This window comes from Corythoichthys intestinalis, chromosome 6 (genome assembly GCF_030265065.1).
Source record: "Corythoichthys intestinalis isolate RoL2023-P3 chromosome 6, ASM3026506v1, whole genome shotgun sequence".
NCBI classification, from domain to species: Eukaryota; Metazoa; Chordata; class Actinopteri; order Syngnathiformes; family Syngnathidae; genus Corythoichthys; species Corythoichthys intestinalis.
The window spans coordinates 3,878,000-3,887,911 of record NC_080400.1 but is presented as its reverse complement, the minus strand read 5'-3'; the positions used below and the strand labels follow the sequence as shown (position 1 = coordinate 3,887,911).

Sequence of the window (9,912 nt, the reverse complement as noted above, 5' to 3'; positions counted from 1 at the left end):
ATCCGATTACTCGATTAATCGATAGAATTTTCAGTCGATTACTCGATTACTAAAATATTCGATAGCTGCAGCCCTATTTCTCATATTTACTGTAGGACTGTTTGTATTACTCTAACACACCTAATAGAAAATAAATAGCACTTACACCATAGTTTAATGAAAAGAAGCAGAAAAGATACACAACGCCATCTTATCACAGAAGCCCAACGCATCATGAGCAAGATTGACGCACCAACTCTTGCAATCAGTTCACCCGGGCACTCCAGGACAAAAAGCAGGGCGCTCTGTCCTAAAACAAGTAGCATCGGAGGGCACCCTCGCCCAACCAGGGTAACAAGTTGACAGTGCGGGCACCTTGGACATCAAGACCTGTGTCGGTCGCCGTGGCAACCACATCTCAGCCACGAAGGATGATGCACAAACCTGATCTGCCACAGAGGGATGATCCCAAAACAACACCCAGCCACACCTTCGACCCGGCCCACTCCACCGCAGCTTTCAAAAAGAACAACATTTAGATAACACGGTCACTGCTCGGGAACATTTCTATGTAGCCATGTTTTGCCGACCCTGGATCCAGCAGGGTCTCTCCGTCGTCTGTTTTTGCCTTGTTTTTGACTATTGTCGACGAATAAATTATAAACCTGTTATCAAAGTCAAAGTTTGCTTTATTGTCAATTCTACCACATGTGCAAGGACAGACAGAGGCTGTCAATCTAGTTGAATCTGCAACCATCTTATGCTTTTGATAGCATCGTCGTTTTACTGTACTTCCCTCGGTATATGAACGCTGCATACTACTCGGCAGTTAGATAACTCTTTAGTGACATCACGACTCTGAAGACAGCTGTCCATTGTCCACAGGTTTATTGTGTGTTTCAGTTTTAATTGAAATTGCGTGACTCTCTAACCTCAGTGGCAGTAAAAATAAAAGAAATAAATATATATAAAAATAGACAACTGTACAATCTGACAATATGAAGCACACAAAATAAAAACAGGTACTGGAAAAGTAGCATACTGCAATAGTGCAAATGTATTGTCCTATACTTACACGCGCGCGCACACACACACACGTATACATACATACATACCAACATGCATGATTGTGCAAAAAGGGTTATATAAAGTGACTAGATGACTATTTATAAATGACTATTATAAAGTGAGTATAAAGTAACTGTTTTAAGGTGCCTATTGTAAAGTGACTGTGTGCAAAATGACTGTTGCTTGTGAAGTGGGACTGGGAAGTCAGAGTCCAGATGGAGCGGATGCGAGGAGCAGGGAGAGAGTTGAGAATCCTGACAGCCTGGTGGATGAAACTGTCCCTCAGCCATCATTCGGTGAGCCTTCTTCAAACTTTTGGAACATAGAGTCAGTACCAAAGGTTAACACGGGAGTGAACGCGTGGAAACTTGGCCCTTCCGGCCGACTGCGGGAGCGGTGCCAGCGGAACGCTATTTCTTTCGGCTGGCGCTGTTTCCGCGGCTTGGCCAGGGGGGGCCCGAATTCCTTCAAAGTATAGACCCTACCCACCGACGTCACAAAATCACGTGCTCGCTGTATGGTTCCGCCTACTTGTCCGTCATTTTGTGTCTGCATTATCAATGGTCTCAATTGATCGAGCAATTTATAATGCATTTCATGGAAGACCCGGTGCTTTCAGATGCCGTAAACTCACTTGATGCGTTGCATAAAAGGCGTTATGTGGAAAAGCTGCTAGCTACCCTGAACTGTACAACTATATTGTCCACACAAAATCAGCCTATTCTCACCAAAGTTTGAAAAACTTTAAGATCTTGGAGGCTTATAAATACTTCGTTGCTGGTTGGGTGAAACAGGTCCTCGTCCACGAAAATTCGGCAGGAATCCATCTTGTGCTTGGAAAGGTGAGTTACGAAATTTTCAATTCAAAATCTTTTGTTATTGCTAACATCCACTGTCAAGTCTAATGTATTTCATGTCGTTTGTCAATGGAGTTAGGGCTTTTAATGTTTATATGGTTTAGCGATAGCACTCTCACTACATACATACGTGTATGTTGTCGGCGATTAGCCTAGCAATGATCTTAATTGTGGTTGTCAGCCCCAAACCCTCTAAATATATATTAAATGCATCTTACCAGATATAAAATGACTACTACATAATCTGTGGTAATCGTTTGGAGCCCAGTTTTCTCGTCGAATTGCAGCAGCCCATCTCGCTCTCTTCTCTCCGGGTCTCTCGGAATCCGGTAGAACTTCAAGTCTCTTCGTCTATCTTCTCTGTTATTGCAACCGACCGCCACACACGCCTTCACCATTTTGATTATTAATGTTAACGAGCAGAAAAACACGTCGTAAATAGGAGGAATGTACGTGGCCGTAACAGGGAAACATGATGTGTTGACGGACAATTGGGCGGCACCAGTCAGGAGGAAGGCGTTGTGACGTCACGTGGGTAGGGTCTATAAGGGGTATTATAAATTCAAGATTAAGTTCGAGATTAAAAAATGGGCCCCTCGGTGGCCGAAAATGTCATTGCATGTAACAAATTTAAAACGACTGCCGTTAAAATGTTTTTAATAAAAGTTGTAAAGCGATAAAACAACAAAAATGAATGCAATGAACATTTTTTTTTTATAATGGGTCAAATTTGTTTTTCAAACAGATCATGTGACTAGCACCGTAAAGATGGTCATTTGCTTTACTTATCCCCACCACCAAAAAATAAAAAACACCTGAGGACAGAAGAGGCAAGGTGGATATACGTAAATTTTTCAAACCTAAGCTTTCAAAAGCGACAACAACAACTGAGCGAGAACCAAGGATTGAAAATGTGGAGCATGAAACGCCGGAGAGCACCGGCGAAATGGTGAGCGGAGTTTCAGTTTGCATTAACATTAACCCTCAAAAATGATCGGAACAAAGAAAACACTCATTCATAGACTTCATAATGTATTGACGGGTCGCGGGGCTGATAAACAAATGGCCTATTTTGTTGGCGAGGCTGTCAAAGCTGACCGAGTGGAAGACAAAGAGCTTTTTTCGTTGAAAATTCTAGTGAATAAATGCTGAAATCCCTGAGTTCTTTATAGATATGGACGTAAAACAGTCTCGATTCTTGGTTAAAAGCACCCAAAAAAAAAGTGCAGTTAGCAATTATCTTACATAAATATGTCGAAGTACGATGCTAGTCTTTTAGTGAATGTAGCTAGCGGCCGCCTGATGAGCTTTTCCGGTGAAAATTCTTGTGAATAAATGCTTGAATCCCTGAATTCTTTATAGTTAGTTATAGAGCTGCAGCTATCAAATATTTTAGTAATCGAGTAATCGACTGAAAATTCTATCGAGTAATCGGATAAAACTTTTTTTTTGTTTTTTTTTTAGGTAAAGAGCAATTATAAATATTAGGGCTGTCGAACGATTGAAATTTTTAATCGAGTTAACCACAGCTTAAAAATTAATTAATCGCAATTCAAACCATCTCTAAAATATGCCATATTTTTCTGTGAATTATTGTTGGAATAGAAAGATAAGACACAAGACGGATATATACATTCAACATACTGTACATAAATACTGTATTTTGTTATTCTAACAAATCAACAAGATGGCATTAACAATAATTAACATTCTGTTAAAGCGATCCATGGATAGAAAGACTTGTAGTTCTTAAAAGATAAATGTTAGTACAAGTTATAGAAATTTTATGTTAAAACCCCTCTTCATGTTTTCGTTTTACTAAAGTTTGTCAAATTTTCAATCAAAAAATAAACTAGAAACTCGCCATTGTTGATATCAATAATAATTATGGTGCTGAAGCCTGAAACCCATAAAATCAGTCCCACCCAAGCGCCAGCAGAGGGCGGAAAAACACCAAAAAACACAAGTAACAAGTCGAAATGACACTGCTGTCTTTTTAATCTATTTGAGCGGGGCATGTGCGTTAAATGTGTCAAATATTTTAACGTGATTAATTTAAAAAATAATTAACGCCCGTTAACGCGATAAGTTTGACAGCCCAAAATATACATGAGGAAAAAAAGACATTTAATCCAGTATTGAACCATTTTTAGTCAATCACTTGCCACGTTTACATGGAGCCAAATATTCCAATTACAATCGGAATATTTGTTCAAACCGAATAAATGTGTTCCATATAAACACCTCATTCGGAATGAACAGGCCCAAACCGAATGGAATTTCATTCCGATTCACAGGGGTGGAATATTCCTTTTCCCAAACCGATTAGAAGTAAAATTATATCATGTAAACAGGGAAGCGGAATGGTGTCTGGTTGCGTTCTTTCCAGTGTTGTTACTTTTACTTTAAAAAAGTAATTAATTACAGTTACAAATTACTTCTCCCAAAAAGTAATTGCGTTAGTAACTCAGTTACCTGAATGTAAGAGTAATTAGTTACTTGGCAAAGTAACTAGTGGTATTTTTTTTTTCCTCAAAAAAAAAAAAAAACAAAAACAAAAAAAAAAACCACAGGTCACACAATGTGAAGCTTAAAGGGTTTGGGGGACAATTGGTCCTAGCCCAATTCTTTACCCTCCACTTAACTAGACACAAGGGTATTGCGATAACTAGCTAGTAACCTTTGCTATGTGTGGAAGTCATTTAAAGTTGTGAATCAATCGTTAAAGTTGTTAAAATTTCTCCTGTTATTGCATTAGTTCCCTTCTGTCTACTTTAAACATGTGTAAGTTTTAAAATTGTTTCATCATTTAAAGATAGATTTAAGTTAAGATTTTGCCGATTTAGGAGCATTCATTCATTCATTTTCCATGCCGCTTTTTCCTCACGAGGGTCGCGGAGGTGCTGGAGCCTATCCCAGCTAACTCGGGGCAGTAGGCAGGGGACACCCTGAACTGGTTGCCAGCCAATTGCAGGGCACAAGGAGACGATTTAGGAGCATTTTAGATTTTAAAAAATTACTTAGGTTCGCTAGGAAGGATCTCTACATCAGGGCCTTCCTGAGAGGTCTACTGCTTTAAGATGGCGGGTGTTTACAAACGCATGTAGTCCTTAAAACATGTTGGCAATGCAGCAGTGTCTGTCATTTGAATCTAGTTCTATAATATGATATCTACCGTGTCATGTGGGTGTAGTTTGTCGGCTATGGCTGCAGTCAGGTATTATTGGAGCCACCTAGCATCGCGGTTGCAACGGCGTCTTCCCCACTCCTGCTCTGCTCTCGTCCCCGTGAGTCCGTTTCTCTCAGACTTTTTTTTATTCAACCAACTTAGTAACGCATAGTAACGCACGCCTTTCCCGCCTCAGTAACGGTAACGGCGTTGCCAAGATGAGAAAAGTAATTAATTAGATTACTCATTACTGAAAAAAATAACGCCGTTAGTAACGCCGTTATATTGTAACGCCGTTATTAACAACACTGGTTCTTTCTGCGCATGCTCCGTACTGTCGTGGTGACGTCACTCGGTGAGGTAAGTAACGTCACTTGCAACATGGCTTCCAAGCACACGCACAGCGCACCCACACAACTTTTTAAATGAACGGCGTATCATTCTGAAGTTTTGTTTCCACTCGAAAAGTTAAAACAGCAGCTGATCTGACGATCGATCTCCATGTTTTGCAACGTGACGCTTTGTTTTGATTAATCTGCGCATGTCAGACGGCAGTTGTCAAACGTCCTTTCGGAATAAAGGCAGTCACATGTAAACGCTGGATCGGAATAGATGAAGTGCCATGTAAACAGCTGATGTGAAATTTCCATTTGGAATGATTTGAATCGGTATGAATAAAAGTCAGCATGTACACGTGGCTAACGTCTTTATTTTCGATGTACATTGTTGAAAACGGCCCAACAATTGGATTTCAGATGTGACTAGAAAAAAAAATTCACTGCTTTCACTCCAAAAACTTCTAGATCTTATTAAAAAAAACAACATATTTCTAACCTAAAAATGTAATTACGCTCGATAACACACTTCACTTGAAAGCTACGTGTCTTTCCCACGTTTTTCAATTGAATTTTCATTTGTGTCAAGCTATTTTTAAGTTCTAGTTAAGTTTTGAGTTAGTCTAAACTGGAAGTACTGATAGGATTTTGAGTTTTTGCAGTGTTTCAAATAAATGTATGATACCTGCTGTATTGGAGCACATTAGGGACCAGTGCTACTTGGTGTTTTATTCAGCAATGACTGCTGAGCTAAAACTGACAGTTAGCTTTATTATGTTTTAATTTTACACCCTCATCACTCTACACAATGTGTTTTTACAGATTAAATAAATCCTGTTTGTAAGACACGTTAGCCACGCATCGACAGTGGTCATAATCAATAGAAACCTAGCCCTCTGAAGGGCTAACGTTACATGAGCGAGTGACAGTATTAGCGATGAGAAGTCTACTGTTTAAAGATGGCGCCTGTTTACTAACGCTGCCCAGACGCGGCTGAGTTTGTCATTTCGCATCTAGTCCTAAATGCATGCGATATCTATGAGACGCATCGGACACTACCTGCTACCACACTAGCATCATGCGGGCGAAGTTTTTAGCAACGTCGGCGTAGTTTGTGCCAGCTGTCTACTGCAGTAAGTTTTTTTTTTTTTTTAATTGCTTCTTCCTCTACGCACGTGACGTCATTGCGTTGTCCCGCATTTAAAGTAGTCCGGGCAAAACGTGATGCTTACGGCTGGCAAAATTAAACGATTCCTCGAGGTGAATAAAATTACTGGGGGCAGTTTTTAAACTCGAGTTACTCGAGTTGCTCGAGTATTTGTTTCAGCTCTAGTTAGTTAGTTAGTTATGGTTATAGTTAGTTATGGCAGTTTTATGGCAAATAAGGTGTTGCCAAATACCATAGCTAGTTATTAATGAAACAATTGGAACAGTAACTGAACACAGCACAGAACATGAATTTTGATTGTAGTGCTGCAATGCATGCTAGGAGGCACTCTGGACAACAACAGTGTTGACAGCAGGTGGCAGCAGAGGTTGACTGTCTCCCCCAAGGGAGCAGGGATGGTCAAATGAAGCTTCTTGAAGCAATGACGCTTTGCAGCCAATTGGTTCAAAGCTTCATGGTGATTCATTTGCTGTTAGTCTTATGTCAAATAAAGTTTTACCATCTTTTCGTGTAAATATTAGGGCTGTCAAAATTATCGCGTTAACGGGCGGTAATTAATTTTTCAAATTAATCACGTTAAAATATTTGACGCAATTAACGCACACGCCCCGCTCAAACAGATTAAAGGGACAGCACAGTGCAATGCCAACTTGTTACTTATGTTTTTTGGAGTTTTGTGCGACTGATTTTATGGGCTTAAGCACCCATGAGCATTGTGTAATTATTGACATCAACAATGGCGGGCTATTTTATTTTTTGATTGAAAATTTTACAAATTTTATTAAAACGTAAACATTAAGAGGTTTTTCAATATGAAATTTCTATAACTTGTACTAACATTTATCTTTTAAGAACTATAAGTCTTTCTATCCATGGATCGCTTTAACAGAATGTTAATGTTAATGCCATCTTGTTGATTTATTGTTTTAATAAAGAAATACAGTACTTATGGACCGTATGTTGAATGTATATATCCGTCTTGTGTCTTATCTTTCCATTCCAACAATAATTTACAGAAAAATATGGCATATTTGATAGATTATTTGATTTGCGATTAATTACGATTAATTTTTAAGCTGTAATTAACTCGATTAAAAATTTTAATCGTTTGACAGCCCTAGTAAATATCCTACAATACAGTGAGGACAGCTGCGGCTCATAGTCCAGTGCGACTTAACAAATGCCGTTTTCGTGTCAAATTTGGTGGGTGGCGACTTATAGTCAAGTGCGCCTTATAGTCCGCAAATTACGGTAATAACACTACAAGTGCATTGAATTGAACCATATTAAATTCAGTATTCACAGTACCAAAAAAATCTTGATAAATACATTTGTGCTCTTTTCTTATGAATAAACCGATATTACCGTTCTGAAAATAATACTAGTTATGATCATGTGCAGGAATCTTCCAATTGTAGCTAATAATGCGGGTCACTCAGAATGTAAGAGGCTAAACACTGCCCTCTATTGTCCTGACTGGTCACTGCGCAAAGCGTCCGTGTCACAGTACAAATAATACGTAGACATACAGCAGTGAAGATGTAAAAACCTGAATAACACACGTCAGCTATAACTTTTTGTGTGTGTCACATATGATTTAAAGAAGAAAAAAACATTCTATTTCATTGGGTTGGCTGTATTTTTAAAAAAAAAAATAACATCTTATATTATATATACAGTATATTATACAGTATATCTTATATTATATAATGGGAGGGTGTCATTCGGGTTGCTGGGCTGGGCGGGTTTCACGGTATGATTGGCAACCCTGAATGGAGCCTTGTCTGTCTTTCCGATCTGGCAACCTTGGCTTGGCGGGTGCGTCTCTGGGCGTGGTGGACAGACACTTTAAACCTTGAAAAGCAACTTGTTTCTCACCTCTCCTCTCACTCGACTCGTTCGTCGGACTTCTTCTCCTCTTCACTCGCCGACATTCCAGTCGGTAAGCGACACACATACACACGCGCCACTTTTTCTTCCCTGTTTGCGTCCCGGAAAGCAACGCGACACCGACTCCACCTGTGGAAAGTTTCAGTCAGCATCCAACGAGCGTAAAAGGTGACGTCATCCTCGGATTGTTGTTGATTCTCCGCGACCGTGGTTGCTATCGACGTTGATTGGCGGTGCAGTTCGAACCGACAAAATGATATTCGTCGAGTCGTGGGACAAATTCGTTTCAACCTACATCAATACTGAAATCGTTTGGATGAACATCGACGGCGTTTGACGTCCAATACTTTTGGACTGTGAGGGTGAAAAAGGGGTGAATGAACGAATGATGTGTGCAGTGAAAGATGAGCATGTACAGCTAGTCCTCCCAGTTTCAATGAACAAGGTACCTATGGCCAAATCAATGGGACGTGAGCCCTAAATCAACAGCAAGTGACCTCAAAATGTTGTCAAATCAATAAGAAGTGACCTGACATCAGTAGGAAGTGACCCTGAAACGCCCCCAAATCAACAGGAAGCGATCCAATATCAACAGGAAGTGACCTGAAATGTCCCCAAATCAACAGGAAGTGACCCGATAGCAACGGGAAGTGACCAATATCAACAGAAAGCGAGCCCGAGATGTGCCCAAATTAACAGGAAGTGACCAGAAATCAATAGGAAGGGACCCCAAAATGTCCCCAAATCAACAGGAAGCGATCCAATATCAACAGGAAGTGACCTGAAATGTCCCCAAATCAACAGGAAGTGACCCGATATCAACAGGAAGTGACCCCGAAATATCCCAAAATCAACAGGAAGTGACCCCGAAGTGTCCCCATTTCAACAGGAAGTGACCCTATATCAACAGGAAGTGACCTCGAAGTGTCCCCAAATTAACTGGAGGTGACTGGATATCACCAGGAAGTGACACCGAAATGACCCCAAATTAACAGGAGGTGAAACGATGTCAACAGGAAGTGCTCCCGAAATGTCCCCATATCAACAGGAAGTGATCTGATATCAACAGGAAGTGGCCCTAAAATGTACCCAAATCCACAAGACGTGATTTAATATCAACAGGAAGTAACCCGAAATGTCCCAAAATCAACAGGAAGTGATGTAATATCAACAGGAAGTGTCCAAAAATGTCCCCCAATCAACAGGAAGTGACCAGATATCAACAGGAAGTGACCCCAAATGTACCCCAAATTAACAGGAAGTCACCAGATATCAACAGGAAGTGACCCCAATGTACCCCAAATAAACAGGAAGTGACCAGAAATCAATAGGGAGTGACCCCGAAATGTCTCCAAATCAACAGGAAGTTACCCTGAAGTGTCTCCATATCAACAGGAAGTGCCCAGTATCAACAGGAAGTGACCCCAAAGTGTCCCCAAATTAACT

At 40.2% G+C, this 9,912-nt stretch overlaps 1 protein-coding gene across 2 annotated transcripts in view; it reads left to right on the top strand.

Annotated features, from left to right (window-relative positions):
• Window positions 1-8,369: 8,369 nt before the first annotated feature.
• LOC130917662 (calpain small subunit 1-like) overlaps window positions 8,370-9,912 on the top strand; it is a 28,907-nt gene continuing 27,364 nt past the window's right edge. The window contains exon 1 of one of the 2 annotated variants that reach the window (XM_057839291.1): window positions 8,370-8,518. The gene's annotated coding sequence lies outside the window, so the exon portion shown is untranslated. Of the gene's footprint in view, window positions 8,635-9,912 lie in introns of both variants that reach the window. The other variant, XM_057839292.1, reaches the window with a different exon arrangement.